At 40.8% G+C, this 10,242-nt stretch overlaps 1 non-coding gene across 1 annotated transcript; it reads left to right on the top strand.

Moving 5' to 3' along the window:
* Positions 1–4,256: 4,256 nt before the first annotated feature.
* LOC141645614 (small nucleolar RNA R71) lies at positions 4,257–4,363 on the top strand. The gene has a single exon (XR_012545092.1). It is a non-coding gene; the product is annotated as a small nucleolar RNA R71 (small nucleolar RNA).
* Positions 4,364–10,242: the final 5,879 nt, after the last annotated feature.

Consider the following 10,242-nt stretch of genomic DNA (forward strand, 5'->3'; position numbering starts at 1 on the left):
AAATAGTTGGTCCGGTGGACACTAAGACGGCAAATCTTTGCGGGTAAAGTGAATGATCGAGCCTCACTTGTAAGCCACCCATACTTGGTATCAAGGGAATTGTGAGCAACCCACTTAAACTTGTTAATCAAGGTGGACATATCAATAAGATGGCCACCATCCTTAGCCTTGTACTTGCTATCCTTATTGAAATTAGGATCAAAGTGCTTGGCTAGGACCGTGACAAGGCCGCCATTAACAATTACGGTTTGACCCTTCTTCCCACTATCTACATGGAGCCATCTATCAACCAATAGCCTCAAAGAATTGTAAGGCTTGGTGTGAATTCTTCCAATATTCAAAGTTGATTCAAGGAGAATAAAATCGAGTCCCGTGAAATGATTGGTGTCTTTCCTAGCAATTATGGTATTTCCCACAACTTTGTGCCATATTCTTATGCCCGGATGATGGACCAAAAGAGCACGACAAGCTTTAAAATCTTCAAATTTCTTCCCGGAGATTGCCTCCCAAAGAGGCTCGGGATCATACTTCCCATATTGCTTATAAAATTTATGTTCATCGCTAAGACCCAAAATTTCACCCAATTCCGGAAAGGTAATGCGTCTACTAGTGTTAGCTAGACGAAACTCAATATTTTCCCTATTCTCAACTTTTGTCACTTTTAAAGAACTTAAGAATTCCAAGACAAGGGAGGGGTATGTTACTTCCTTCATTTCAAACAATTTCTTTAAACCCATGGCATTGAAAAAGACTCTTGTTTGTTCAAGAACACCCAACTTCTCTAAAGCATCTTGGCATATGAATTTGGTGGATTGAATTTGTTTCATAGCAAACTTGACAAATGTATTTCTATGGGAATCGGAAATGAATGTTACCTCTGGATAATGCAAGAGTTGATTAATTACCGGAGTAGAGGGTGATGCTTCCATAGGAATTTGTTGAGGTTGTTGCACTTCCAAGCTTGGTGTTGATACCACCATTGCCAAAGCTTTCTTCATTTGTAGGGCTTTTTGCCTTTGAGAGAGAGTTGTAGCCTTTGGTGCCTTTGTTGCCTTTGCTTTTGCTTTTGTTGCTCCCTTTGTTCTTGCCATTTGATGAGCTAACCAAGAAAAAGATCAAAAATCTTCAATTTGTAGAATGCCCAAATCGATTTTGAAGGTGAAAGGCTTTGCCTTTATGAGAACAAAAATCGACTCAAAGGTGAAGATTTTGTTCTTGGTTTTGATTGTTAATGAAGATGGAGTGATTGATTTGTTGTTTGAAAGATGGTTTGATTTGATTTTGGTGAGTTTTGTTGAGGGTTTTTGTTTTTGAGATGGAGAGGATGAGGGTTTTGATGTTGTGGGTAGTGTTTATGAGTGAATGAATGAATGAATGAAGGTGGGGTGGGTATTTAAAGAACTCGACAATTTTAGGACGCAGGGGCAATCCGTGCGGATTAGGCGCAATCCGCTCGGATTCTTCAGCTTCAAATTTTCAAAAATCCCGCCTAGAGACGGGCGGATTCTCGGGAATCCGCTCGGATTCTTCTGAGATGAGACGGGCGGATTTTGCTTAGGACGGGCGGATTCTTGTCCAGAGATTTTTCTTTGTTTTTCTTCAGCTGCAAGACGGGCGTCTTTTTCAAAAGACGGACGGATTCTGTGAGACGGGCGTCTTTCCAGGAATCCGCTCGGATTCTTCAACAGTCAAGAATTTGCAGTTTTCAGCTCAGCCCAAGACGGGCGTCTTCTCAGCAGGACGCTCGGATCCTCTGCAGACGGGCGGATTCTTAGGAATCCGCTCGGATTGGTCCTTGTGTACACGGATTCAGTTCCATCCGTGCACCAACGCATTCCCTTATCATTCTTTCTTTCTTTCAAATCTTGTGTTCTTCATTGCGGGGGCACTACTAAGGCATGAATAGCCTAGGCAATTGCCATCCCCACACTAAGGTAAAGCACTACACATCAATTAAAATCATTAGTCCCTCCCTCACTTCTCTCTTTTCATGACAATTATTTTGATCAAAGTAAAAATAAAATCCAAAAATGACAAAAATGCAATACAAAAATTGAAAAGTAAGTTAGGGAGTTAGAAATATTTACAAGTGGTGGTTTAGGGAGGACTCCACCAAACTCTCATTCTTGATGAGATGTCAAGGAGGCATGTTCAAGGTGTTGTTGATGTTGCTCAACACCTTGAAGAAGTAGTCAAAAGCTTGTTCATTGTTATGGTAGAGGTCCTCAATAGACCGTGGCCCTTGTTGTTGATCATGATCGATGACATGCCCAATGTAGGGATTAAAGATCCCTTCAAATTCGTCGTCCCAAAGACCACAAACTTCATTGAGTTGATCATTGAAAATCTCTTGCTTAGATGGAGACAACTCTCCCAATTTCTTTTCTTGGCCAATGAGGCCATCATCTTCTTCCTTGGTTGATTTTGATGAGCTTTGCAAGCTCTCCTTGTCACAATTCACTTGCTCTTTGAATGGAGAATCTTCAACTTTCTTCCTCCATTGGAGTTCCGATTTCTTCTTTTCATCTTTTCGGCTATAATGATCAATCATGAAACATGGCTTATGCAAACGAGGAGCTCTCATGGTCTTGTCAAGATTAAAAGTTATGCTTTCATCTCCCACTTCTAGAGTGAGCTCTCCATGTTTCACATCAATCACCGCACCCGCGGTGTGTAGGAAAGGTCTTCCTAAGATGATTGGAATGTTGGAATCTTCCTCCATATCAACAATGACAAAGTCCACCGGGATGAAAAACTTCCCAATTCGCACGGGGACATCTTCCCATATCCCTAATGGTGTTTTCGTCGATCTATCGGCCATTTGAAGAGTGATATTGGTGCATTTAAGCTCTCCCATTCCCAACCTTTTACTTACCGAGTACGGCATGACACTCACACTAGCCCCTAGATCACATAAGGCTTTGTTGATCGTTGTGTCGCCAATGGTACACGGTATTGAGAAGCTTCCCGGATCCTTTAATTTTGGAAGTGAACTCCCTTGAAGTATTGCACTACTCACCTTAGTGAAGGCGATAGTCTCAAGTTTCCGGATCGACTTCTTCTTTGTGAGGATATCTTTCATGTACTTTGCATAGGCCGGAACGTGATTGATTAATTCCGTGAAAGGAATTGAGACTTCTAAGTTCTTCACAATTTCCATGAACTTTCCAAGTTGATCATCAAATTTAGGCTTGGCTTGACGACTTGGAAAAGGAAGTCTAATCACAATGGGCTCCTTTTCTTTGGCTTTGTCTTCATTTTTCTTTGAGCTTTCTTCTTTTGATGATTCCCCTTCTTTGGGACCTTGCACCACAACTTCATTCTCACTAGCTCTCACAACTTCATCCTCAACTTGCTCCTTCGGTGCTTCATACCTTGTACCACTTCTCAAGTGAATGGCACTAACCGTTTCATGTCTAGGGGGGTTACTTTGTGGTGGTAATTGCCCCTTTTGTCTTTGTGAGCTCGAAGATGCTAGTTGAGTTAATTGTGTTTCCAACATCTTGGTGTGAGCTAGAATGTTGTTGATGGTGGTGTCTTTTGCTTGGCTATCTTTTTGCATTTGGGTGAAAAATTCTTGTTGATTCTTTTGCATTTGGAGGACCGCTTTTTGGACATCAAAACTTTGGTCATTGTGGTGATTGTATGGGTTTTGATTTTGGTAACCTTGGTTTTGATTGTAAAAGGGTCTTTGATTTTGATTTCTCATGGGTGGTGGAGTGTATGTTGTTTGAGGGTTTTGGACATTTTGGCTTTTGTATGAGAGATTTGAATGGAACTTGGTGTTTTCATTATAAAAATTTGAATAAGGGGTACCACTTTTGTAAGCTTGGAAAGCATTGACTTGCTCGGTTGTTCCCCTACATTCGCTTGAGTCATGACCCAAGGTTCCACAATTCTCACATATCCCGCTTGGGATTGATGAGGATGCCGTCATGGCATTGACATGATGCTTTGATGATTTTGAGTTTTCCTCAAGTCTAGCCATAGCTTGTTCAAACTTCAAGTTGATTGTGTCAATGTGAGCACTAAGTTGAGCACCCAATTGAGTAACGGTGTCCACTTCATACTTTCCTCCTCTAGTAGCCTTGCGAGGCCTACTATATTGCGAATTATGGACCGCCATTTCCTCAATCTTGTTCCATGTTTGATTGTCATCAACTTCGGTGAACATTCCATTTGATCCCATATTGAGAATGTTCCTTGAATCTTCATATAAACCATTCCAAAATTGTTGCACTAAAAACCATTCGTTAAGTCCATGGTGAGGACATGAGCGACAAATACCTTTGAACCGCTCCCAAGCTTCATACAAAGATTCTTCATCCCTTTGCTTAAAACCCGTAATTTGAGCTCTTAGCATATTGGTCTTTTCCGGTGGGTAGAATTTTTTGTAGAAAGCTAGAGCTAGCTTCTTCCAAGAATCTATTCCAAGGGTGGCCTTATCAAGGCCCTTCAACCATTGCTTTGCGATGCCGATTAACGAAAAAGGAAATAAGACCCATCTTATTTGGTCTTGAGTCACGCCCGTTTGAGAGATAGCTTCACAATAATCACAAAATGTTTCCATATGAGAATGAGGGTCCTCACTAGGCATTCCCCCGAATTGGCTCCTCTCAACTAGTTGGATGAAGGCGGACTTGGCAATAAAGTTTCCGGTAAGATGTTGTGGGGTAGGAGTACCATTTGGTAGATCCTCCTCGGTGGGTATAGAGTGTGACGAGAATTTAGGCATTGTAGGTGGATTTTGTGTGGTATTGTTTAATGGGTTTTCTTCTCCTTCTATTGCGAAAGGATTGACAAACTCACTAGTGGGTTGAACAACTTCACCAACACCTCCCAAATTCCTCCTAACAAGTCTCCTATTATTCGTCAAGGTTCTTTCGATTTCACGGTCAAAAGGTAACAAATCTCTTTGTAACCTTCTAGACATGCAAAATATCAAACAACTCAAAAACAATTAGAACAAACCTCGAGGAGTTTTACTTCCCCAAGGTGAAAAAAGACACAACTAAAAACAATAAAAGAAATCTTAAATCAATTAAACACCGTCCCCGGCAACGGCGCCATTTTTGATCGGAGCCATTTGGTGTTCACAATTAAGCATATGTGGTCGTTGGTCAATGGTCGATACAAAACACAATTTATACTTCACAAACAACTCTACAATTAGTAAAGAGGCAAGTAAAGGTCGGATCCCAAGGGACGGGTATTGAAATGAAGATTCTATTGTAACTAGTGGTGTCTAGGGGTGTCACAAATTGGGTTGATGTAGAAGGTTACTAAACTAAGATAGCAATGAAAATAAACTAACAAGATAAATAAAATAAGGGGTGTAAACAATTGATTAAAAGCACTAGGGTGTCATGGGTTCATAGGGGAATCATGGGATATGATCATACAAACATGTTCTCAAATTATAAGCAAGCAATTATTGTTGTGATGGATTGAGTTGGGTTATATCTTACAATCCTAGGAAAGTTTGGGTCCCTGAGCCGAATCTCTTGGATTGTACAACACCTACAAGTCGACTTAATCTTCCCTACTTAACACATGCATGGTCTAACAAGACTCGAGTTGGGTTATGTCTTACAAGTCAAGTTGAAAGGATAGAAGATGATAGTAAATGCAAGGATTCATAGGCTTAGCATTTCATCAAATATAACATGTGCATGTATTAAGATCAAAACAAGCAAGCAAATAAGATATGAAAGCATATTAATTTAAGCATGAATCATTCCCCATGTTGGTTTCCCTAATCACCCATTAAACCCTAGCTAAGAGACTACTCACTCATTATCATATTGATCATGCTAGAAAGGTTGTCAATCATACTAACATAATGAAACATGATGAATAAATGAAAGTAATTAGCAATAATTAAAAAGGGATTAAGAGATTATACCTACTAATGATTCCAATAATAAAGCAAGAATAATAGAAGTACTTGAATCCTAGATTGAGAGGTTGTCAATCTCCCAATAATAACCCAAATAATCTTCAATTACCCAAAATAAAGTAAGAACAAGAGAGAGATTAAAGAACTAAAACTTGGATTAAAACTTGATTAATATTTGATTACAATATTGAAGAGAGATTTGATTGATATTAACTACACTAATTATTGATAAGAAGAACATGCTCCTCTAATTAGACTAATGGGGTATTTATAGTGAAAATTAGGGAGGATGCATTAGGGTTAACTAAGGGCTAAACTAGTAATTACACTTTTTAAGTTGAGCAAGGAGCCTCCGGGATTATCCGAGAGAAGGGCTTCTCTTATCGATGCTTGAGGAATGAAAACGTCTTTGTCTTTGCGATCCGTGCGGATGGGAGTCGGGACGGCCGGATCTGGGCGAGGAATCCGAGCGGATTCTTGGGCAAGACGCTCGGATCGGCGAGGGGAATCCGAGCGATTCCTTTGCGGGGACGCTTCGGATTGGCAAGGACGGACGGATTCTCTACAATCCGTTCGGATTGTAGTTCAAAGAACTTTCCTTCTTCTTTTTCTTCCCTTTTCTTCATGAATTCCTTGGGGATTTCCTTGGGGACTCAAGGATCCTTTTCTCAACAATGCTCTTCTACTATGCTATGTACAAAGGCCTTCTAGTCTTGTCTCTCCTTGATGCTTGGTCATTGAATATGATCAATTTAGCCTTGTTTTGCCATGAAAATGCAAGATTCTTACTCCTTTCCTACCAAGGGATCAAAATCTCAAAGAATATGCAAAACAAAGAACTAAAGATAAGAAATGACCCAAATAGGCACTAAAAAGCATAGAAACAATGGTAATTCGGGGGCTAAATATGCGCCAATTATGGTCACATCAGCACCCAATTGGTGAGCAAGCCAAGTGAATCAACCCTGTTGGAGAAATTATCAACAACCTTCATCCGGTATCCGCCAATCTTCTAAGGTACCAAAACATCAAAACCTTCCAGGATCTCCAAATCCTTGCGACCCGTATTGCGGATGACCTGCGCAAGGGCGTCTTGGCAAAGACCATGGGTATAGGCTATTAAGGGTCTACATCAACCCGACCCCGTCCATATATTCAAACCTATAAAATCGACGAGGTTAACCTCTTAGAGCCAACTGCAAAGAAAGCCGAACGTCCCCAAAGGATGTTCACCAATTTAGGGTCAACATATGCTAGCGCCCTAAAGAGGCTCATAGAACAAGGGAAATAACAACCAATCGGGCCCACTCCAGACCCGCCTGAAGCGAAGAAAACTCATTTTTGGAACCCGAACGCCTATTGCCAATATCACCAAGGCAAAGGCCATAACACCAAAACCTGCTTCAAGCTCAAACACGCCATTAAAGACATGATTGAGAAGGGCGAACTACCCCTACCTCCATCTGCAAAACATAACAACAAAACAAACCCTTTGGGAATCCATGCCATTTTAGACGATAAACCAACTCTGGATTGCTCACACCTTATCTTGCCTATTGAGGGCGAAATTAATGCTTTGGGCAATGACGCCCCAGACGGCATGGTCATATTCAGCGCCACCTCCATGATTTCCATGTTTCAGCATGTCGAGAAGACTACTGCCAGTCTCTCTGAGAGAATCACCCGGCTTGAAGTAGCTTACTACAGACATATCTTAACCCACCAACACCCAAGCCGCGTCCAAGGGAGGGTCCATCAAGAACCCAAAACTCTCTAATCCAAGGTGGACCACCTCCACGCCCATTCTGGCATGCACCCTCCGACATAACCCATAAAAATCACCCTCATAAAAATTATCCCCACATAAATTACAGACCAAAAACACTCCCTCAAGGATCGCTCGTGACCCCGAAATCAAAGACATTTGGAGAGATGACGTAGACAACGTCTACATCATCCAGGGAAAAGGAAACCAAACCAAGCAAATCGATCATACCCGATCTGGACGCCTCTACAAAAACCCAAATCCTAAGACAAACATCTCGCCGGCGATCAACGACCAGATCGTCCCGAACATAGACAGCCTACCGACTGTCCTAAAAAATTCTATCCTTAAACAACTAAAAAAAGCAAAAGCCGAAATATCCATCAGACAGCTGATAGCCACGCCATTAGAACACCATAAAGCCATACTCCAAGCACTGGGATGATTCATAGTACCATCCACCTTCTCACCTGAAGAAGTGGTAGCTCACATGACAAAAGATATTCCTGAGTTGAGCAACCACATCATCTTCTCCGACAAGGATATCCCTCCCTTCGGAAGCAACCACAACCTTGCATTATACATAGTTGTCCAATGTTTGAAGAGGAATGTACCCATGGTCCTAGTCGATGACGATTCTACTGTGAATGTCATCCCTCTCAAAACTGCACGCAAATTGAGAATTAAGGAAGCCGACCTTGTTCCAACCAACCAAGGAGTCCGCGCCTAGGACGGTACTCACTGCAATGTCGCCGGTCTAACTACCTTAACTGTAATACCCCGTATTTTATAATTATATATTTTATATTATTATGCGAGTTATGAATGAGACGGAATAATAAAATAATAATAATTATTATTTTAAGATGGTAATGACAATAATAATAATAATAATAATAAGCTTGTATGTTAATAATAATAATAATAATAATAATAATAATAATAATAATAATAATAATAATAATAATAATAATAATAATAATAATAATAATAATAATAATAATAATAATAATATACAATACATGTGTACATATACTTATACCATACTAACTACCCATATACATATACACCCACCCTTATCCACTCATCCTAACCCTATCTACCACCTCACAAAATCTCAACACAATCTCCACCCATCTTTTTTAGAGAGAAAAGAGAGAAATAGAGAAAGGAAGAGAAAGTGAAGATTTTGCCCTCCGCCTCGGGATCGTAAAGTAAAACCGTCTCACACTAGTTTATATATTATTTTAATTAACCCGCCTCGACCTTGACTTGCCATAAACCGCCGTTGACCACCCCTTGACTCCGTTGACCACCCAAATTAGGGGTTTGATCGAGTATTTTATTGGTTGTAATTGTTGTTTTATGCGACCGTCTGAAGACGGGTTTTTGACCCTCAAAGCATGACTGATTTGGGTGGTATTGGGTGGATGTTATCGTGAGTTGAGTGGAGAGTTTAGTGGTGGTCGTAGGTGGTGGAGTTGGTAGATGTGGTGGTCGAAAATCGAGGGTAAAGCGGGCGGGGGGGAGGGGGAGGGGTGTTGGGTTTGTTGGTTGTGTGGTATCGGTCATTGTTTTTAATGTCGTGGATGTTGCTGCTATTGCTGGTGGCGGCTGCCAGCACGATAGTGGTGTTTGGACCTACCGTGGTAAGGGGGTACCACGGTGGTTGTGGTGGTGGCGGCTTTTGATGGCTTGTGTGTGTGTGTGTGTGGTGCGGGTTTGTATGTGTTGTTGGCGTGGTGGTTGTCATGTTTGGATGTTATTGTTGCCGCCACTGTTTGGTGGCCGTGGGCTGCTGGCCATGATCCTCCACGACAGGTGGTGGTGATCCACGGCGGCGGCAGACGTGGTGGTTATCGGGGTTAGAAGGAAGGACGAGTATGAGTCGGGTTTTTATTTAATTAATTAATTGCGTATTTAGTTTAATTAGATTAGTTAGTTATTAATTATATTTAATTATTATATTTATGTCACGGTTTTTGTGGAAGATTATTATTATTTGGATTGCTTACAGAGTATGCTAAAAGGTAGGTTTATCCTACTCAATTTCAATATCGTGTTTATTTGCTAAATGAGTCATTTGTTATCATATGCATTGAATGAGTCGGTAATTGGCATGTTATATGGTATATTACATTTATTGTGTTGTCTTGTATGTCGGAGGACATGGAGGTTTGTTTGGTTACTTGTTGTATGGAGACGTAAAGCTGTTGGGAGACCGTCTTATGCTTGAATTGCCTCTTGGTGCTTCCCACTCCAAGAGGGATGTGCACATTAATGGCTTGAGTCACGGAGGGACTCGTGTGGTTGAGACACGACATCTAGCAGGGGTTCCGGTCGGCTTCCGGATCCGGTATGTCTGGGCGTGTCCCAGTACGTATTTGTGGTTGCTGGTAGTGTAACGCCCCGTAAATTTTGGACCGTTAATATATTTTGGAAGTAATTTATTAATCAAGTAAAATTTGATATTAATGTATTTAAAGTAAAAATAATTCAAAGAAATATAATTTTATTATATTTTGAAGAAAAGTATTTATTTTGGTAGTTTCGAAATGTTTAAAAATAGTTTAAACCG

Source organism: Silene latifolia, chromosome 2, assembly GCF_048544455.1.
Source record: "Silene latifolia isolate original U9 population chromosome 2, ASM4854445v1, whole genome shotgun sequence".
Taxonomy (NCBI): Eukaryota; Viridiplantae; Streptophyta; class Magnoliopsida; order Caryophyllales; family Caryophyllaceae; genus Silene; species Silene latifolia.